This window comes from Ctenopharyngodon idella, chromosome 8 (assembly GCF_019924925.1).
Source record: "Ctenopharyngodon idella isolate HZGC_01 chromosome 8, HZGC01, whole genome shotgun sequence".
In the NCBI taxonomy this organism is placed as follows: Eukaryota; Metazoa; Chordata; class Actinopteri; order Cypriniformes; family Xenocyprididae; genus Ctenopharyngodon; species Ctenopharyngodon idella.
Genome location: NC_067227.1, coordinates 10,993,519 through 11,017,822, shown reverse-complemented (window position 1 = coordinate 11,017,822; position 24,304 = coordinate 10,993,519).

Genomic DNA, 24,304 nt, shown 5'->3' with positions numbered 1-24,304 from the left:
GCTGAGGAGGACTGAATTCCCCTCAAGCCATGCAGATCCTTAATGGAGGACACCGCCAGGGGCCTTTTACATGAATCATTCATGACCCATGAACACTGCACCACAACTTCACACCTCTCCACATGCACAAACATACACATCTGCATTTAACACTTATTACACAGTACACATTTGTGCTTATTGTGTTTATTTGCAGTTTTAAGGTAGAAACTTTCACTGGCACCCTAGAAAGATGGTTCACTCCTATTAGTTATGAATGAGAGAAACTGCAACGCGCAATATGGCGGAATACATCCGCCTTGTAAGTACAAGAGCCAGCAGCTGATTGATAAAGTCGTTGTGTCACTGCAGCTGCCATTAGAAGCTCCAGTTCCCATAGAAAGCTGAGAGACGCGCTTAGGACTGCACATGCACATTGGCTCGTCTAGCCTGAAAAATACGCTTTTTTAACGCTATTTGAGCATAAGAAATAACATTTATGGCATAGTTCATGTCAGATTTTGTTGCTGATTTGAAATATGTTATTTAATTGTGAGTTCGCTAAGCCATTTTTGAGATTTCAGGATTCTCCCAATCAAATACATAGGACCTGGTCTTGTAAATAGCTGCCCGGTGGAGTTGCAAATATGGCCGCTGATTGAACAGACTTACCTTGAAAGGGACTTTGACCTAAATTAGCTTGTGACACATGAACTGAACTTTAATAACTCCAAAACAAGAATGTACAGGATGTTTTGGAGAATTTGACTACGCATTTGAAAAAAAAAAAAATATGGAAAGTATACTCTACTATTCAAAAGTTTGGAGTCTGTGAGATTGTTTTTAAAATAAGTCTCATGTGCTCACTGAATCAAATTGTTTATTTGGTTAAAAATACAGTAAAACAGTAATATAATATTGTAAAATGTTATTACAATTTCAATTAACTGTTTTATATTTTAATGTATATTCAAAAATGTAATTTATTCCTGCAATGGCAAAGCTGAATTTTCAGTCAGTGTCACATGACCCTTCAGAAATCAATCTAATGTGATGATTTGCTGTTCAAGAAACTTGAAAACAGTTGTGCTGCTTAATAGTTTTGTAGAAACAGACATAGTTCAGTGAAAGTTCAAAATAACAGCATTTATTTGAAATAGAATTTGTTACATTATAAATGTCTTTACTGTGACTTTTGACAATTCAGCATGAAGGACCAGAACTATCAGTTTTGTAAAATAATTTAAGACTCTTAAAAAAATAAAACATTTAATTAAAAATGACAAAAAGGTTTTTATATATATAAAAAGGACAAACTGACTTAAAGGGATAGTTCACCCAAAAATGAAAACTTGATGTTTATCTGCTTACCCCCAGGGCATCCAAGATGTAGGTGACTTTGCTTCTTCAGTAGAACACAAATGATGATTTTTAACTCCAACCGTTGCGATCTGTCAGTCATATAATGCATGTCAATGGGAATTCCATCTATAAGAGTCAAAAAAACATGCACAGACAAATCCAAATTAAACTCACGGTTCGTGACGACACATTGATGTCCTAAGACACGAAACGATCGGTTTGTGCGAGAAACCGAACAGTATTTATATCATTTTTTACCTCTAATACACCACTATGTCCAACTGCCTTGAGCATCCGGTTGGTGAGGTCTGAATGCACTCTGATGCTGGAAGTGATGTCTCGCACTCACTGACATATACGCGAGAGATCACTTCCGTCATCAGAGCGCGTTTTCAGTTAAAAAACGGTTGGAGTTAAAAATCATCATTTGTGTTCTACTGAAGAAACAAAGTCACCTACATCTTGGATGCCCTGGGGGTAAGCAGATAAACATTAAATTTTCATTTTTGGGTGAACTATCCCTTTAATACAGTGCAGTAGGTTTACAGTAAACTGAACTGCTTTTGAAATTTTGCAGTCATGCATGCACTCAAACCTATGGAGGTATGCATGAATTTTTTCAAGACACTTAGTCATGACAATTAGTCAGGCTTTGGGAGTTCAGCGCGAGATTTCTGCCAGGCAAAATGAGGAAAATTAAAAGAGGATATGATTGAAAGCTCACTATTTTAAATATCACAGATGTTTATATCTAGAGTAAAAAAAAAAAAAAAAAAGCTACAGGATAACGTTGTCTCACTATCCTTCCCGCACATCTGGTCTGGATGGCTGTCCAGCCGTCAGGAATTATCTTTGACTCAAGAGCACCAACCCAAACAGCACAGGGGCCCAAAACCTGATCTCTTTGCTTTAGGCCATTTGATTTGACTCTCTCTCTCTCTCTCCATTTTTTTTTACAATCATTTAAGCAGTTTTGGGAAACAGACAAAAAAAAAAAAAAAAAACATAAATGTTGTAATCCATTTTGTCCAGCAATCCTCTCGGTACCACAATCATAATCTGCTGGATGGATGAGAGGGTGTATATCTCTTCACCTCACTGTACCTCTCTTATTCCTGTTGAAAACGTCAGCACTGCTAGTCAGCAACATGTGTTTTGGATACTTTTTGTGCTGGTGCTCCTACTAAAATCATGAAAGTATATATTTAAAAAAAATAAAAAACTGTACTTACAGAGACTATTAAAGGAATAAAAGGCCGCTTAAGTGTACTTAAAGTACACACACTGAAGCACACTTCAGTACACGATTAAAAGGAGCACTTAGCATTTATGTCAAATTAAAGGTTTCATTTTAAAGAGCATTTTAAATCAATGTTTTAAATTTTTTTGTCATGCTTTAATTAAGTACACCTATTTATGCTGTGTTGACTAACAAAGCACATGCGGCTTGATTATAACTTCAACAGTAATGTGTAGATATTACAATTAATATATTTTAAATGTACTAAATTGCAGCTTCACCATAATTGTTCAATTACAAATATATTTAATTATATCATATGACATACATGCTTAAATGGAAATTACACAAAGTATTTAGTTTAGCCTACCATAAATGCTTATCAGTCAGTGGCAGATCCAGAAAATTATTTATACTATAAATATGTTTCTGTCCTGACTGACAAGCATTTGCACATGTGTCATTGTGCAAGACAGTATTCTGCATAGCAACATCTTAACAACCATCCAGAATACCCTAGCAACCACCTAGCAACACTTTAGCAACTACCCAGAGCACCCTATCAACCGCTTAGTATCTATCTATCTATCTAAAATACATTTTAAGATAAGACTCTGACAAGCAAACATAAATTTGTCTTTCATGTATTAATGTAGTTAATGAAAGATTCTTACCTAACTCTGCAATTAGGTCTGTATATCCATAAAAAAAAAGTGGAGCAAAAGGGTTGGGAGAATCCACGCGCCACGAGAACATAGTTACGGTACTCAACAAAGGTCAAAATAAACGAGGAAAAGCGTTGTGGAAAAATAATACCGCAATCCGTACGGGGTTAGATTTCTCAGAGATTTCTGAATTAGCCTAATTCTGAAAATCTGTAATTTTCCGATTCACGAACAAACGGTAAAACAATCCATTTGTTCGTGAATTGGGTTGTGTACTGTGTTTTTGACCAAAAATAATAAGAATCATGAAGTTGACTAGATTAGGCTCAAATTCAATTGTGAAAAAGAAGTAAACTAAGCATACCTTTTTAAAGGCTACTTTATTCTGGGTTGGCAGATATGTTTAAAGGTGCAGCTGCTCTGGTAGATCCGCCAGTAGCTGGGTGGGATTCGGTAATATTTCAGTCGCCCAGACTTTTTAAAGTGGTGGTTCACCAAAATGTATTTCCATTATAATGAATAAAAAATAATTATTGCACTACATGTGTAGGAGAGTAGACCATTTTGAGCAAAAACCTCAACTCCATCACACTCAACCCAGTCACAAATATTGAAATGCAGCAATGTTTTGAGAACACCTACAAATAGCTTTCTTGTCTCTGCATAATAGCAACTATGAGGGACATATGAGCAGTAGGTAGATGTTTGTTTTATAGCAAGTTTTGTGTAAAATTCGTTTTAAACCAATTCAGTTTCGACCAATTTTGGAGTTGAGAATACAAGGTGTTTAAATCTGAAAAACAACTGAAAATAATAAAAGGTCTTTAATTACTGAGGTGGGAAAATATGATTTGCTGGAGGTTTGATATATGATATGGGGTTTTTAAAAAATTAATTACATGTACTTCAAAAAAAAAAAAAAAAAAAAGTTGAAATACTACCGAATCCCAGGAATGACCCAGCTATACATTTGGCAGTAGCCTACACTTTAAACAGAAGTAAATAATGAAATTATATATAGCCTAAAGATGTAGGCCTAGACTATATAGGCCTATAATACATTTTCATTAGGCTAGCTGTGAATTACATGCAATTAAGTGTCCAAAAAACATGCATTCTATTTGTCCTAAAATATATTCTTTTAAAGTAGGCTATAGCCTACTCTTTTAAAAGTATGCTGCTAAAGTATGCTTTTCACAAAGGCATGATTGGTCAGCCTTCACTGTCTCACAGATTTATTTTAAGATTCAAGCAGCATGATTTTACACATTTGAAATCTGTAGAGCTAATATGGATATATATAGAGCTAATATACTACATTATGGACAATTGTGGGTAGCTGGATGTAATGACCATGATAGATATTTTTGTAGTAAGTGTATTTGGGTATTGTAAGTGCACGGCTATGCAGCAGCAGCATCCACGAGGACAGCAAGTGTCCCAGAGGAACTATCACTGAATGGAATTCCCTCGCGCACAACCCCATATTAGTGTGTGCATGGGGTCATTTAGCGCATCAGCTGACCAGCGGAGTGCTGCTCGAGCTGAGGAAAGCTGCAGCGCATCCGCACACGCACAGAATACCAATCAGCTCTAGTCACCCTCCTCTCTCTCTCTCTCTGTAGCTATTGTTGAAAGTGACTCTATAGAATCTCCTGGAAACCTATTCAACGTATGTTGTCACAGTATGAAAATACAGTTACAAAAAAATTGCGTAAATACATAGGCCTATTATTACATAGCCTATATAGTAATTCTTTCATATTATAACATTGGAATCCTTGGCTCAAGACGAAAAAATGTATATACAAATGTATATACAGTATATAATGACAGGTGACAACCTACCTCATATAATTTACTATTGGTCAATGAAATGGATCTTTTTCTTGGGAAATAACGTTGGCAAAAAGTAGGCCTATGTCTATATAAAATAGGTATGTCTCCTACAATTCTTTTACAGAATGCATTATAGCCTTGAACTCAGGTATGAGATCAACTTACAGCTTTCAAGTTGATATTTGATCCTTTTACATATAGTGTGTACTGGGCCTCAGTGTCTGAGAACATTCAAATCCTCCACTGCCTGTCTGTTCCATTATCCTCTTTGTGTGCCGAGTCCTTTGATCACCCTTTAGCCATAATCATATAATACTTTCAAAGGATGCCACCTGCTGGTTAATGTTCTGAATGATGATCTGTTGCAATTCATATAATTCAGAAAATCTCAACTCATTAATTGATCAAAATCATGTGGATTCAATTAAATCAAATTCTGTGAGAGATATGCAAATATCTGTACGCAAATAGCTTTTGCTAATGCATTCAACTGTCTGTTTCACAGTGCTAGTATGCAGTTTTCAGATTTAAAGAAATAGCATGACTGGATTTCATTTCACCTGCTGGCTTTATTTTGGCCAAGCATCGGTTTATATCCCACAGGCAATACAAAACCTTGATCTTTTTTCATGGTCAGGAATATCTGATGACGCGGATTACAAGCGAAACCATTCCAAGAGTCAATGTTTCAGGCTAAGCTTCTTAGGGAGACACAGAGGGCCGGTGCCAGAAATGATCTTTTCTGATAGATTAGTGCCTGTGGCAAAACTGGACTTGATAGACTTGATAACAGATGCACACATGTGGCTGTTGCAGGAAGGCTGTCTTTTCCTTGAACCCAGAATACAGTAAGCATAGCATTTAGAAAGTAGTAGAAAGTCTTATAAGATGAGAGATCTTGCAGATTTTTTCATAGTCCCACCCCAAACTTTTTTTTAAAGAGTCAATATTGAAATGCAGCAATGTTTTGAGAACACCTAGCTAGTATTGTTCCACTAGCTTTCTTGTCTCTGCATAATAGCAACTTTAGTTACCAAGAGCAGACATGTTATATATTTCTTCTGTTTTATGGGGACATTCCATAGACAAAATGATTTTTATATTGCACAAACTGTATACTCTATTCCCCACCCAATCACAGAAAACTTTCTGCATTTTCACATTTTCCAAAAACATCACTTAATATGATGTATAAGCTGTTTTCCTCATGAGGACAAAAAAAAAAAGTTCACAAGGTCAAGGATTTCAGATATTGCCGGCTTTGTGGGGGCATTTTATCCCCATAATGTGGGGTTTAACAGGAACAAATCACACATACACACACAGGTTTGTTTTGCTATTTTAGTGAGGGCACTGACTTCCATTTTATATCAGGTCAATGATATTTTCTATCACCTAACCCAACCCCACCCTACCTATCACAGAAACATGTGCAAAACACTAGATTTAAATAAATCACATTTTTCATAATGTATTTCACAATATAAGTAAGGACATTTGGTCCTCACAAGAATAGTCAAAACACAGACACACACGCAGACACACCCGCCCAAACACGGACACACATACACGGATACACACAGTATCTTTAATACAAACCCGATTCCAAAAAAAGTTGGGACACTGTACAAATTGTGAATAAAAAAGGAATGCAATGATGTGGAAGTTTCAAATTTCAATATTTTATTCAGAATACAACATAGATGACATATCAAATGTTTAAACTGAGAAAATGTATCATTTTAAGGGAAAAATAAGTTGATTTTAAATTTCATGGCATCAACACATCTCAAAAAAAGTTGGGACAAGGCCATGTTTACCACTGTGTGGCATCCCCTCTTCTTTTTATAACAGTCTGCAAACGTCTGGGGACTGAGGAGACAAGTTGCTCAAGTTATAGGAATAGGAATGTTGTCCCATTCTTGTCTAATACAGGCTTCTAGTTGCTCAACTGTCTTAGGTCTTCTTTGTCGCATCTTCCTCTTTATGATGCTCCAAATGTTTTCTATGGGTTAAAGATCTGGACTGCAGGCTGGCCATTTCAGTACCCGGATCCTCCTTCTACGCAGCCATGATGTTGTAATTGATGCAGTATGTGGTCTGGCATTGTCATGTTGGAAAATGCAAGGTCTTCCCTGAAAGAGATGACGTCTGGATGGGAGCATATGTTGTTCTAGAACTTGGATATACCTTTCAGCATTGATGGTGCCTTTCCAGATGTGTAAGCTGCCCATGCCACACGCACTCATGCAACCCCATACCATCAGAGATGCAGGCTTCTGAACTGAGCGCTGATAACAACTTGGGTTGTCCTTGTCCTCTTCAGTCCGGATGACATGGCGTCCCAGTTTTCCAAAAAGAACTTCAAATTTTGATTCGTCTGACCACAGAACAGTTTTCCACTTTGCCACAGTCCATTTTAGATGAGCCTTGGCCCAGAGAAAACGCCTGCGCTTCTGGATCATGTTTAGATATGGCTTCTTTTTTGACCTATAGAGTTTTAGCCAGCAACGGCGAATGGCACGGTGGATTGTGTTCACCGACAATGTTTTCTGGAAGTATTCCTGAGCCCATGTTGTGATTTCCATTACAGTAGCATTCCTGTATGTGATGCAGTGCCGTCTAAGGGCCCGAAGATCACGGGCATCCAGTATGGTTTTCCGGCCTTGACCCTTACGCACAGAGATTGTTCCAGATTCTCTGAATCTTTGGATGATATTATGCACTGTAGGTGATGATAACTTCAAACTCTTTGCAATTTTTCTCTGAGAAACTCCTTTCTGATATTGCTTCACTATTTTTCGCCGCAGCATTGGGGGAATTGGTGATCCTCTGCCCATCTTGACTTCTGAGAGACACTGCCACTCTGAGAGGCTCTTTTTATACCCAATCATGTTGCCAATTGACCTAATAAGTTGCAAATTGGTCCTCCAGCTGTTCCTTATATGTACATTTAACTTTTCCGGCCTCTTATGGCTACCTGTCCCAACTTTTTTGGAATGTGTAGCTCTTATGAAATCCAAAATGAGCCAATATTTGGCATGACATTTCAAAATGTCTCACTTTCAACATTTGATATGTTATCTATATTCTATTGTGAATAAAATATAAGTTTATGAGATTTGTAAATTATTGCATTCCTTTTTAATTCACAATTTGTACAGTGTCCCAACTTTTTTGGAATCGGGTTTGTATATTACATCATTTTGGAATTAAAGATGTAATGAGAAAATGATTTAGTAAAGTCAAAAAATAAATTGTTCATAAATCAAAAATTTACAATTATGATATAGAAAAAAGTCAGCATTAAATTTAAGCAGATTTTGGGATATAAACATTTGTCAGCTGACTATTTTTGATATTCTTCAATACCCCTAAAAGGGAAGTTCATCAATATATTTTATTGTAAATCAGAGCTGTCAGTTGTAGTTGTTTCCTTTAATGAGGAAAAATGTTCCAGCAGCAACTCCCAGCAGCCTCAAAGTCAGACCCACTCCACAAAACACTGCTGGACCAACACTGGGCATGGCAACATCCATTTCTGAAACACACAAGCACAGGTCCATGACATTTACCTATGATGTCATGCATAGGTCACAGAATATGAGTCTGATAACCATAGAACCTGCACAAAAACTGCCTCATGAACGGCATGTATTAGTTTCAGAATTGTTCGAGAGCTTTGTGGTACACAGTGGAGCTGTAAATGTCTCCCTCTGCTGGCGTGAACTTCAGATTGGAAAAGATGTTGAAGGTGCCGTCATTCTTCAGTCGATACTGGCTTTGATATTCTTTGTCACGTTCTTATTGTTCTTTTTTGTCCAGATCTATGACAGGTGGAGGGGATAGTCCAGTCACACCACAGATTAAGGTGTTCTCAACATCCAGCACCACCACATCATTTTCTGAATAGATGGAGGCCTCAGGTCTTCATGATATTTTGATTCAAAACTGTGAATTTCACTGAAAAAAGCAACTAGTTCGCAGTTATGACCATAAATGCATGTCAGTACATTCAGCAGTACACTAACCATATTTCAAAGACAACAGAAGCTGGGTTATTATGAAATTAAGTCTTATACTTAAGTGGGTCAAAAACACTATTAAGTTTAGTTAATTTAATTTATATATAAATAAGTATACTTAAAATTGACAGACAAATCTAAATTTGGCCTATACTTGTACTCGATCTTTTGATCGAAATAGACTTAAAAGTATAATTAAGTGTACTAAGTATACTTGGCTTGTAGTTGTGTTTACTCTTTTGATTGAATAGCCTATTAAATACTTTATTATTATTATTTTTTTTTTGCAATTAGTTTTACACACTGTCTTATAAACTTAAATTGTTTGCAAATATTGATTTATAAAGATAACAGATATGTTCCTAATTCTGAGTATGTGAATTTTTAGTCCACTGGTAGTGTACATTGGAATTTACTTAAAATCTACTTAAAGTACAGTTAAAGGTGTATTTCAAGTTTAAAAATTAATAGGCCTACCTAAATAGGAACATAGTAAAGTAGCATACTTAAAGGGTTAGTTCACCCAAAAATGAAAATTACTTACCCTCATGTCATTCCAAACCCACAAGACCTTCATTCATCTTCAGGACACAAATTAAGATATTTTTGATTAAATCCGAGAGATACATGACTCGTCCATAGACAGCAATATAACCACCATTTTCAAGGTCCAGAAAGGTACTAAAGACATTGTTAAAACAGTCCACATGACTGCAGTGGTTCAACCTTAATGTTATGAAGCGACAAGAATACTTTTTGTGCGCAAAAACAAAACAAAAATAATGACTTTATTCAAAAATATCTTCTCTTCTGTGTCATTCTCATACACTGTTTACGTATTCTCATTGATTCATAACATTAAGGTTGAACCACTGCAGTCATGTCGACTGTTTTAACGATGTCTTTAGTATCTTTCTGGAGTTTGAAAGTGGTGGTTAAATTGCTGTCTGGACAAGTCATATACCTCTCGGATTTCATCAAAAATATCTTAATTTGTGTTCTGAAGATGAACGAAGGTCTTACGGATGTGGAACAACATGAGGGTGAGTAACCCTTTAAAGTGTAAAAATAATATATAAATAGTAAAATATATAAATATATATATAAAATAAATAAATACTATATAAATTCACTTAAAGAAAACTATACATTTATACACGAAAAAGTGGACCAATTTTGTAGTATTGAAATTACTTGCACACAAGTAAACTAGTTTATTAGTAGGCTATACTTACTTCATTAAGTATAGGCGACTTAAAAATATACTTGAACTTTACTTAATAAAATGAACTTGATATATACTTTGTAAGGGTATTTTGCAAATGTCTTGAATAAAATTCTTTTAAGTTACGATGCTTCTCTTTATCATTTTCTTTTCTTTTTTTTTTGCTGTTATGGCCTAGACTCATTAGCCTGTTGTCCAGATAGATTTAATTTCCTTAATTATAAAATTTTCTAGCGCTGTTTTTAAACGTCAAAAGTATTTGTCATGTATGTCATGTAAAAACAGTTTTTACTTCTCATTTCATGCTTAGCAAAAACAGTAGGCTGTTTTTTTCCCCCCCCCGGTCTCCTTTCCAAATGTTAAACAAAATAAAAATGACTAGGGCATACTTTATTTATTATTATTACAGCTATTTATTTTTCACTATGGTTATCATAAATATTTATCATTTTTAAATAATTTACATCGAAAACTTAAAAGCGTAAACGAACGGGTTTGGTTTGTTCTCACAGAATGAATAGTTTTTAACTCATAACCTCAGATTAACTAACTACAGATAAGGACTTTTGAGAGATTAATGTCACATTTCTGACATGTTTTAAATAGGGTTCATTCTCTTTTTTTCAGACTTGTCCAGTGATTTTAAACTGTTGAAGAAAATGATTCACGCGTTTGTTTTGTTCTGTTGCTCCTCGTGTCTGGTTGGTGAGTTATAAATATGTTTTATGATTTCAGTTTTAGTACAGAGTAATAATGGACTGTTTTATTTAATTAGAGTATTTCCATTAACTGTAATTTAATCTTGTTCACCAGGTGTGTTTGGTGCAGATGGAGAGAAGTCAGAAGTGTCAGTGATGGACGGAGATTCAGTCACCGTAACACTGAATGGAGGTTTGGAGATAATGGTACTCTCATAGCTAAAATCAGGAGAGTGATCAGTGTCTTCTCTACATATGAGGATGGTCTTGATGAGAGATTCAGAGACATACTGCAGCTGGATCATCAGACTGGATCTCTCACCATCACAAACATCAGCACTGAACACACTGGACTTTCTAAACTAAGTGTCATGCTGAGTGATAAGGAGTCAACCAAGAGATTTAGTGTTGCTGTTCATGGTGAGTTGTGTTACAGTGCAATTTCTTTTTTATGTTCTGTTAGGTTTTATTTGTTTGCTCATATTTTCCAGCTCCTCTTCCCATTCCTGTCATCACCCGTGACTCTCCACTGTGTTTTTCATCATCTGAAAAATCATCAAGCACCAGATGTGTGTTACTGTGTTCAGTGCTAAATGTGACACATGTAACTCTTTCCTGGAACAAAGGAAACAGTTTACTCTCCTCCATCAGTGTCTCTGATCTCATCAGCACCCTCTCTTTACCTCTGGAGGTGAAATATCAGGATAACAACACCTACAGCTGTGTGGTGAACAATCCCATCAGAAACCAGACTAAACATCTCATCATTACTGATCTGTGTCAGCTGTGCTCAGGTACGATTTTATAATGTTAAATTATTTAATTTACATCCCTATTTTGTGTTATTTTATGCCATTAAAATATGCTTTTGTGCTCACATTGTAAAAACCCCAGGACTTTCCCAACAACCTCATCATCTTATCAGCACAAAGTCACAAAAAAAGCCACATCCTATGAATACTTGAACCTTTTTAAACCCTTTGAAATAAGAGGCTCTAAGTCACATCTGGAACCCATCCCACTGAATCCCCCCATTCCCAACTCACATTACAACACACTTGAGGAATTTTACATAAAGAACTGGTCCATTTGTGTTTCTATAAAGTATCTAAAGAGCTTCCATCTCACTCCCAGTATTTCAATGTGTTATCCACATCCGTTCTGTCTCAGAGAAAGGAAATTAAAAGCATCAGATGAGAATATCTGTACAGAGAGAAACACTGCAGCCAAAGTTAGAGTTTATTTCCCTCGTACCCTATAAGTTTTGGGAGTGAGAAGCACGTTTCAATGTGGAAGTGAATTACATAAATTATCATTCTGTGTGTGCATGGAATAAATGGAATGAAAGTGATCTCCATAGCACCATTTTCAGACTGCACGATATCAGCCAGATTTTGACACGATCCATTTAATGTAGGGTGTCGTGGTGCATCGTGGTGCATCGGGACGCAAGAATCGATTTTATCTCACATAGTGTGTCAGTGCATGCCAACCGTTGTCGCCACGTCTGCAATGTTTATGATGTCCTTAATAGGCTACTCAATCAAAAGTGTAAACACAACTACAAGCCAAGTATACTTAGAATATTTAAATTTTCTTTTAAGTAAAGTATAGGCCAAATATACTTAAGACTTTTCTGTCGGCATAAGTCTAGTTTACTTAAGTGTTATTTTAAATATATTTCTGAGAAGTACACAAAAAAGTTATGGAGCCCCTAAAGGGACATGGTAATGAAAAAAAAATTGGGATGGGAGGAAAGTTTTTAAATAGAGATCACTTTTATCCCACAATTCTGAAAACAAAACATTAGACAACAACACAAAATAACTTGCAGTTTACAGGTCATTTACTCATTTTGATCATGGTTGCCGCAACATCAGTGGTTATATCCGAACTATAACATTTTATCCCAATACTTTGGTTACTATTTGATTTTTGCAACACAGAAATAACAATACTAATGTATTGGCTTTGGCACCCACGCTGATTCATTTCGCTCCGAATCTTCCTGAAGCAGTGTTTTGAAATCGGCCATCACTAAATAAGTCATTATTTAGTTTTTTTTGGCGTACCAAAAATATTCTCGTCGCTTTATAATATTAATGTTGAACCACTGTACTCACATGAACTGATTTAAATATGTTTTTAGTACCTTTATGGATCTTGAGAGAGGAAATGTCATTGCTCCCTATGTAGGCCTCACGGAGCCATCGGATTTAAACAAAAATATCTTAATTTGTGTTCCGAAGATCAACAAAGGTCTTATGGGTGTAAAACAACACAAGGGTAAGTAATTAATGACAGAATTTTCATTTTTGGGTGAACTAACCCTTTAACATCAGCGGTGAGTAGCTCAAGCCTTTCAGTGTAAGCAAGATTGTATTTACATCAACTCTCTGTGAACAGTTAAAACTACATTTTAAGAGTCAATATGGTGAATGTGACATTATCAGATCATAAAAGAAAACTATTTTATCTGCTGTTTAAAATCACTAAGAGTCACGTGTTGCATTTTTTAGGTTTTTAGATTTATTTTTACAGAAAACTCCAAAAACAGATTAAATAAATCAATTTACAATTAGTGTATAATGATAACATTATTATTATTATAGTGCAGTACAAATTCAATCAAGGTTTTCAGGCTGAAGATATATTAATGACCAAGTTCATTATTTAAAGATTGATTTGTTTATGATTGATTAAGTATGATTAATTATTGATGTATATATTTTCTACCAGGTGTTCAAAATACAGTTTTGTGTTTTATATTGTGTAGGTCTCCGGCTAACCGGCGGCCAACTCACATTATCACTGTCTTACTGAAATACTTCTGCTGATCAGCTGTGGCTCACTACCTAAAATTGTGTCCATAAATGCAGATTGTCTGTCGTTCTTACTACTCTGAGTAATGACAAAAGGATGGAGCAAGATTTGTTTTACAAACTTTAATGTTACATCAGTCATTCATGTTAGTGCTCGGCTAATGTTACCACTATTATTGATACAGTTAATGATGCAGTTCCCACATGTGCACCGCAATAAATTAGAAATATACACATCAGTTTGTTGATGGACTATAGAGCGCCTTTTAAATGACCCGAAACTCAGTGTATAGGCTGCTTGCCTCGTAGACATGAGAAATATATCTACAGAAAGCTTGAAATGTCTACTTTTAAACAAAATAATTCAAAACGAAAAGAAATAAGCTACTTTCTGATTATGTAATCCGAATGAAATGTGCATTCTCTCTCGAGGCGCATCCATGCGGAGTGATGAGAGTCAGCAATGTCAGCTTCATCTTTGCAGCCGACACTGATTCAGAAAACATTATTAATAAACAATTAAAATGTCTCCTTGCTGTGTTTGTCACATTCAAAATCATTACTTTTGCCGGTTCTTAATGGCAAGCTTTATGCATGCGCTTGAGTGCTATCTAGCCTGTATTACGTAAACGCTCGTTATTATGGTTTATTCTCACCAGTATTTAAGAAATTAAATTAATATAAATGTGATTAGTCAACTAATGGCTTAGTCGACTAGAAAAACGTATTTCAGACACACACACACACACACACACACACACAGAGCATCGTACATTATTATCAGTTTAAAATTATATTTGTGTATGACTAACCTGTACTATTTCTTAACAACAAAACACTTTGCAGGTCTATCATCTCTACTCACACACCAATCATCATCAGTAAGCATGTGTCCCACCCCAACACACACCAGAGAAAAAACGTTGCAGGTCCTATGGCTGAGAGAGAGCCTACTCGGATGAAAACCACTTCAGTGAGCTCAATTATAGTAACGCGGCATCTTTTAGTCAGTAACGGTAACGGAGTTGTAACGGGGGGAAAGTAATTTGTTTGATTACTTGTTACTAAGAAAAGTAATGCCGTTTATTACGTTGTTATTCCCATCACTGATGAAGATTAATTAAGATGAGTAAAAAAAACCCCAAAAAACTAATAAATATCACCATTATTCCCTAGTTAATTGATTATATTAAGAATTGCATAACATTTTTGTATTACAAATTTTCTGAAATGTTATGTTTAAATATGCAAATGGGGCATTATATTATTAAATATGCACTAATTTGCATATATTTCCAGACCAGAAATGGCAAATGACATTCAAACAAACCCCTCTGTAAAAAAAACTTCAGAATATTGATTAAAAAAAAAAAAGTTATTAATTTATTAAATTTTAATTTAAAGTTTGGTGTATGTATCTGTTGTTGAAGTGGAGATTTCTCTTGGTGCAGGAGAAAAAAACTAATTTTGAGAAAATGGTTTAATTGTCATTTAAAATCTACAGCTGCAAACAAATAAAGTGTAATAAAATAAACACTTAAAAGAGTATTTTGGATGTTTTCTTTCCACTAGTCTGAAAAAAAAAAAAAAAAAAAACACAATATGAAAAGCAAAATAGCCAAATCTCAAAATTGACCAGTGCATGAAAAAAAGTGTTTTTGCCTGCACTGTCCCATCTAATAATTTATATTAAGAGATATTAAAAAAAAAAAAAAAAAAAAAAAAAAAACATATAGTATCTCACATTTCAGCAACCATTTTTGTATATCTTCTCAAGGGACAATACTATAGAAATGAAACTTGGATATATTTTAGAGTAGTCGTGCTGCTTGTATAGCAGTATAGATTTACTGTCCTCTGAAAATAACTTAACATACAGCCATTATTGTCAAAATAGCTGGCAACAAAAGTGAGTACACCCTAAGTGATAACAGTTGTATGTCGTTTAACCATGCAAAGCCACATGTCCTATTCATCATGTTCATGTTTTTGTCTGCTTGACAGTACCATACAAATTTGTTTATTAGAGCAGTTCAAATTTGGTGCTTTGAGTACAATTCTCTCATACTGACCACTGGATGTTCAACATGGCACCTCATGGCAAAGAACTCTCTAAGGATTTGAGAAGTAGAATTGTTGCTGTCCACAAAGATGGCCTAGGCTATAAGAAGATTGGTAACACCCTGAAACCGAGTTACAGTACAGTAGCCAAGGTCATACAGAGGTTTTCCAAGACGGGCTCCACTCGGAACAGGCCTTGCAAGGGTCGATCAAAGAAATTGAATCCTCATGCTGTGTGTCAGGTGCAGAAGCTGGCTTCAAAAAAACAGATGCATGAGTGCTGCCAGCATTGGTTTAGAGGTTGCAGAAGCGAGTTTGCATGGCCGTCGTCCCAGAAAGAAGCCTCTTCTGAAGCTGGCTCACAAGAAAGCCCGCAAACAGTTTGCTGAAGACAAACTGTTCAAGAGCATGAATTACTGGAACCATGTCCTGTGGTCTGATGAGACTAAGATAAACTTGTTTGTAAGATAAACTAAGATAAACACACCGCCAAGATAACAACTGCCTTGTTGAGGAAGCTGAAGGTAAAGGTGATGGAGTGGCCAAGTATATCTCCAGACCTGAACCCTATTGAGCACCTGTAGGGCATCCTCAAGTGGAAGGTGGAGAAGCACCATGTGCCTAACATCCAGCAGCTCTGTGATGTCATTATGGAGGAGGAGCCCAACAACAACCTGTACAGCTCTGGTGAATTGTAGCATCTGGACCAATCACACAACCACAAATTATTTATTATATTTAATGAATAATCCAGCAAACTCAAGCTCCCAACAAAGGTCTGTGAACCCATCTCCCGAAAGACCAACTTGGGCAAGATGTTTTATTGCTCTGAACTATGTAGCCACATGGAAAAGCAGAGGCCATAGAAAAAAACCCACAGCCGACAAAACAGATTTTCCTGCATTCATTTATAGATGAACTAATATATAAATGAACATGCGTCCTAGGACATTGTGTTTATGATTATGATTTTGTGTAGTGTCTTTTGTATGGTATTTTGTTTTATGCATATTTTATGATAAGAACCAATGGTTAACATAAACTCACATATACCAAGTTTGGTGTCTATGAGTTTGTATTTTGAAGATTTAAATGTATATGATATGTCGATACCTGTGCAACATATCAGTATTACAAGAATCTTTAATAGTTTCTTCTCCATCTGTAACCAATCCAGTTACATATGCAAACGATCTGCTAGACAAAGGATCGTAAACTTTGCTGTGACTGACACTGCATCTGCAGGGTACTGTCTGTTGGCCTTCCAGGCCGGCAGGCCTCGACCTGCCCCCCCGCCATGTGCTTACCTAGAAGAGAAAAGGACTCTTTCCCCACTAACAAAGGAGATTTGTAATGATAAGCTGATGATTCTTTTCTGGCTATTGACTCTTCTCCATAGCTCCATTTCCTGTTCCCACTTCCAGTTTCACTCTATCATTTCTCATTTTACCAATGTACGTGTGACTTGTGTGTATGTATGTGTTTGTTAGTTTAGTTATGTGTTCGTGATTTAGTCAATAAAACTTGTGCACAATACATATTTGGTTCTGACTCCCTGTCTGCGAATAAACTGTCACTTAAATGATCAATCTTGTTACTAAGTGCTCTAGGCTCTAAAATGCTAAGAATTATTTTTCTGTGGCCATGAAAAATACCATTCTCTTAGAATTAATAATCATAGAACTGATTGATTGATTGATTGTAATGTTAATGTAGCTACATCACGTTAAGCTGATTAATTATGAATATTTGAAACAGTTAATCATAATGAATAATGATAATGAGTTATGAATAATTATTAATATTTCCCCTTTGAGCTAATTCGCAACAGTATGTTTACCATGGTTTTATATGAACACAGGTTTATTACTTTAATCACTGACAGAAATGCTGAATCTTTTGTATATGGTCGCTCTTTTGGTGATAATCTTTACTTGATAATGTCCAGAGTGTTCGTATCTCATGTTTCTGATGGTGAGATCTCCATTTTGATCATTCAGCTAGAGTCTGTCTCTGAATCTCTCATCATGATCATAATGCAATGAAACCATTGTTTCATTTCTTTCAGCTATGAGGATGACCTCAGCTCCAAATGTCCACAGTATCAAATCATCTCTAGGTATTTCAGTATCACCAGTGTTCAGAGTGACAGACTCTCCCTTCTTCACTGACACTTTCACAGCACCAAAAACACCTAGAGAACAAATAAAAATATTAGCAAAACTATCTTGGTCAAAATTAGGGAATAATTAAGATTAACTACTGAAAAATTTGATTCATCGTAGTTCTAGAAATTTGAGAATAAACTTTCTAATAAATTTCTATTCATTTTAAACTATCACTGTGTGGTATGTGAACAGTTTATTATTTGTTTGAAGTCATGTAAAAGGACACACAATGATAAAAAATATTTTATATTTATATTATAAGTAAACTAACCTGGAAAAAAATTATGACAATTAAATTATCTTGCAAGTCCATCAGGCCAATGCACAAAGGCTGAATCCCAAATGGCACCCTAAACCCTCACGGTCTTCCTCTGAGTCCGCACTTTCGTGACGTAAAGCTGCTTTGACTGCCGGGTAAAGTCCTCTGCGTAGCTCGAAAACTTGTGGGCTCAGCTTAAGTGCGTATCGAGGGCGCATAGCGGCCGCAAAGGGGGCGCTCGCGAGCACCCTTCTGAAACCTAAAATGATGAATGGGACACCCTACGGTCTCGTGGACTTAACGGACACGTGCATGCGGCAGCCATTGTAAGTCCACAAGACTGAGAGTGCATAGAAGTGTGCCATTTGGGATTCAGCCAAAGAACTGCACGAGGGTAGTTATAAACCAGGGGTTGATGCAGGAAATGCACACGGTGACTGACCATGACACAATGAAACACAATTCATTAAAGGTGCCAAAGAATTGAAAATTGAATTTACCTTGGCATAGTTGAATAATAAGAGTTCTGTACATGGAAATGACATACAGTGAGCCTCAAACACGATAGTTCCCTCATTCATATGTAAATCTTGTTCATGCAAAAGACCACTGAAAAACAGACGAATCTCAACATAACACCGACTGTGATGCAACAGTCGGGATCATTAATATGTACGCTAAAGTACTGTTAAATGTGGTTAAAGTTACCATTGTTTCTTACTGTATTCACAGAGATTAGAGCCATGTCGTTATTTTCATTTTTGTGAAACGCTTGTAGTCTGTATAATTCATAAACGCATCTGCATTCTTATCAAGTCTTATCGAGAAAACCTTTGAACAGGATGAAGATGTCCAAATTTTTCTTGTTTTGTTTAAATAGATACTTGCATGTTTCCCAGAAGACAGATTAAGTACAATTTCCCTTGATCTTCAAATTCACAGTCGTAGATCATCCAGGGGTGCATTTCCCAAAGCGAACTATGGTCGCAAGTTCTGTCGTTACCAATAGAGTTGAATGGGACTTACAACCTTGACTAACGATGCTTTCGGGAAACGCACCCCAGGTAACCACACACAGTATTAGGAATCAATGGTTCACAAACTTTTGACTGGGGCCATTATAATAAATTCAGCTATTTTTTTGTCTTGTGGACTATATGTAAACATCTTTTATGTAATATATCTTACTCAGGACTGTACTAAATAAAAAATAACATGCATTTTGTATGATCTCTCTTATTTTGTTAAAATCATTAACATTTTCACAGATTCTGCAAGGGGTTCTCACACACACACACACATTATATATATATACAGTGGGTACAGAAAGTATTCAGACCCCCTTAAATTTTTCACTCTTTGTTATATTGCAGCCATTTGCTAAAATCATTTAAGTTAATTTTTTTTCCTCATTAATGTACACACAGCACCCCATATTGACAGAAAAACACAGAATTGTTGACATTTTTGAAGATTCATTAAAAAAGAAAAACTGAAATATCACATGGTCCTAAGTATTCAGACCCTTTGCTCAGTATTTAGTAGAAGCACTCTTTTGATCTAATACAGCCATGAGTCTTTTTGGGAAAGATGCAACAAGTTTTTCACACCTGGATTTGGGGATCCTCTGCCATTCCTCCTTGCAGATCCTCTCCAGTTCTGTCAGGTTGGATGGTAAACGTTGGTGGACAGCCATTTTTAGGTCTCTCCAGAGATGCTCAATTGGGTTTAAGTCAGGGCTCTGGCTGGGCCATTCAAGAACAGTCACGGAGTTGTTGTGAAGCCACTCCTTCGTTATTTTAGCTGTGTGCTTAGGGTCATTGTCTTGTTGGAAGGTAAACCTTCGGCCCAGTCTGAGGTCCTGAGCACTCTGGAGAAGGTTTTCGCCCAGGATATCCCTGTACTTGGCCGCATTCATCTTTCCCTCGATTGCAACCAGTCGTCCTGTCCCTGCAGCTGAAAAACACCCCCACAGCATGATGCTGTCACCACCATGCTTCACTGTTGGGACTGTATTGGACAGGTGATGAGCAGTGCCTGGTTTTCTCCACACATACTGCTTAGAATTAAGGCCAAAAAGTTCTATCTTGGTCTCATCAGACCAGAGAATCTTATTTCTCACCATCTTAGCAAACTCCATGCAGGCTTTCATGTGTCTTGCACTGAGGAGAGGCTTCCATCGGGCCACTCTGCCATAAAGCCCCGACTGGTGGAGGGCTGCAGTGATAGTTGACTTTCTACAACTTTCTCCCATCTCCCGACTGCATCTCTGGAGCTCAGCCACAGTGATCTTTGGGTGCTTCTTTACCTCTCTCACCAAGGCTCTTCTCCCCCGATAGCTCAGTTTGGCCGGACGGCCAGCTCTAGGAAGGGTTCTGGTCATCCCAAACATCTTCCATTTAAGGATTATGGAGGCCACTGTGCTCTTAGGAACCTTAAGTGCAGCAGAATTTTTTTTGTAACCTTGGCCAAATCTGTGCCTTGCCACAATTCTGTCTCTGAGCTCCTCAGGCAGTTCCTTTGAACTCATGATTCTCATTTGCTCTGACATGCACCGTGAGCTGTAAGGTCTTATATAGACAGGTGTGTGGCTTTTCTAATCAAGTCCAATCAGTATAATCAAACACAGCTGGACTCAAATGAAGGTGTAGAACCATCTCAAGGATGATCAGAAGAAATGGACAGCACCTGAGTTAAATATATGAGTGTCACAGCAAAGGGTCTGAATACTTAGGACCACCCCCTTTGAAGAGTACACCCCCTTTGAAAAGTAACATTTTAAACAATATCTCAATGAACACAAAAACAATTTCCAAAATGTTCACAAGACTAAGTATAATATAACATCTGTTTAACTTATAACATGAAAGTAAGGTTAATAATATAACTTAGATTACACATTTTTCAGTTTTACTCAAATTAGGGTGATGCAAAAATGAGTACACCCCACAACAAAAACTACTACATCTAGTACTTTGCATGGCCTCCATGATTTTTAAGGACAGCACCAAGTCTCCTAGGCATGGAATGAACACGTTGGTGACATTTTGCAACATCTATCTTTTTCCATTCTTCATGAATAACCTCTTTTAGAGACTGGATGCTGGATGGAGAGTGATGCTCAACTTGTCTCTTCAGAATTCCCCATAGGTGTTCGATTGGGTTCAGATCAGGAGCCAATGAATCACTTTCACCCTGTTCTTCTTCAGAAATCCAACACTGGCCTTAGATGTGTGTTTAGGATCATTGTCATGTTGGAAAACTGCACGACGACCAAGGGCACGGAGTGATGGTAGCATCTTCTCTTTCAGTATAAAGCAGTACATCTGTAAATTCATGATGCCATCAATGAAATTCAGCTCCCCGACACCAGCAGCACTCATGCAGCCCCACATAAGGACACTGCCACCAACAAGTTTCACTGTAGGCACCATGCATTTTTCTTTGTATTCCTCACCTTTGCGACGCCATACAGTTTGGAGTCCCAGTAGTCTTCATCTTTGTCAGCATGGGCCCTGGCAAACTCCAGGCGGGCTTTTTTGTGCCTGGGCTTTAGGAGAGGCTTCTTTCGTGGACGGCACCCATGCATGCCAGGCATGTATGCTGTATTGTGTCACGGGAAATAGTCACCCCAGTTTGGCTTTCTACTTCTTTAGATAACTGCATTGAACTTGCATGCCAATTTTCTTCAACCCTTCTCATCAGAAGACGCTCCTGTTGAGGTGTTAACTTCCATGGACGACCTGGACGTCTCTGTGAGATGGTTACAGTTCCATGTTTTTTTTTAGTTTTTGTACCACTTTTGCTACAGTATTCTGACTGATAAGTAAAGCTGTGCTGATCTTCTTGTAGCCTTCACCTTTCTGGTGTAAAGAAATTATTTTCTTTCTCAGGTCTTGTGACATTTTTCTTCCATGTGGTGCCATTGCTGACAGCATGAAATGTGAAGGGGTTTTAACACCCTTTTATAGTCAACTGTCTGCTGGACACCTGTGTAATGAATAATTAGATTCACCTGTGGTTGAATTCTTGTTAAATTAGACATTTGTAGTCTAAAATTTAGCTTTGCTCCAGAGACTTTCAGTGGGGTGGATTCATTGTTGCATCACCCTAATTAGAGTAAAACTGAAAATTTTGTTCTCTAAGTTATATTATTAACCTTACTTTCATGTTATAAGTTAAACAGATGTTACATAAAACTTAGTCTTGTCAAAATTTTGGAAATTGTTTTTGTGTTCTTTGAGATATTGTTTAAAATGTAAAATTTAAAATGACTCATATTCCTTTGGAATTTGTAAGAAAGTCAGGGTAAAATAAAATAAAAAATAAAAAAAAAATAAACTGATCGATCAATTGATTCTTTCTTAAATCTAATTGAATAAAATTGATTAATTCAGCTCATGTGTGGTAACACTGATCTGATCCTGGGGCTTTACTGGCATAGGTGTTGTTCCATCAGGTCAAGTGAAAGTATGATAGTAGTCATGAGACAAAAAGAGTCTCATGACAACTATTAAAAGAGTTGTATAAACAGTGTTGCCATGTCTGCTTATTTTAAGCAAATTTGAGCTTTTTTTTTTTTTTTTTTTTCATAAAGTCACTTATGGATTTTTCAAAGTTACAAAACAACATAAAATTATATTATGACATTAAACATCTATAGCTGGTTTCCCCTTTCCTGCAGTGCAGTGGTTCAACCTTAATTTTGTGAAGTGACGAGAATACTTTTTGTGTGCAAAAACAAAAATAATGACTTTATTCAATGATATCTTCTCTTCTGTGTCATTCTTATACGTTGTCTCACACGAAACCTTCAGTGTGCATACTGCGGAAACTATGTAAGGATAATGACAAGGAAGAGAAGAGATTGTTGAAGTTATTTTTGTTTTGTTTTTGCACACAAAAAGTATTCTTGTTGCTTCATAAAATTAAGGTTGAACCACTGCAGTCACGTCGAGTGTTTTAACGATGTTTTTAGTACATTTCTGGACCTTGAAAGTTAAATTGCTGTTTATGGACGAGTCATGTACCTCTCGGATTTCATCAAAAATATCTTAATTTGTGTTCCGAAGATAAAAAAGGTCTTACGGGTGTGGAACAACATGAGGGTGAGTAATTAATGACAGAATTTTCATTTTTGGGTGAACTAACCCTTTTAAAAAAGTAGCTCTATTTTAAAAGGTTTAACCCACAATAAGCTTACTATGGCCAAGAACTGCCCACTTAAGAGAGGTTTGTGTTGTTTTTATCTGCTGTTTATCTGAAATAAATCATACAACAATTGTAGGTTTTTTTTTTTTTTTTTTTAATAGTTAACCAAAACTAAAACCATGAAAAACATTTTTCTTACTTAAAATAAAATGAACATTAAATTAAATAAAATATATATTTTTTTCCCATTTAGTTGCCAACATTTTTTATTATTTATTTTAACTAGATAATAATCTAAAATAACAAACTTAAACTGAAATAAAAAATTGATAAAAATTAGAAATAAAAAAATAAAAATGGCAAAAACAACTAAATGAAAATGATTTTTTTTTTTTAGAAAGGAATTCAAAATATTAATACAAATTTTAACAGTAAAATAACACTGGTTTGTAGTTCAAAAATCAAGAAAGAGGGGCAGTTTGTAGCCACAGGTTCTAGCCATTTGCTCCAATTTCTAATAGGTTTTATTAGAATTAATAAACAACAGTCCTACCTTGAATTGTTGAACCATTGTGTGCTTTAAAAATGCACAAGTTGACTTCTGGTCAACATTCCTTAAAGTTCAGCTGTAATTCACTGCCTGTGACAGTGTATACTTTTCTTCTACAGATGCTTGGCAATAGATCATTATAAAGATGACAATCAAGAGAGGGAGGTGTGGTTACTTCTATCTGCTAAATCGGAATGGCAAACTAGTGCTTAAGTGACTGCCGTCATGTCACGTTCTGAATGAACCTGTGCATTATAGCT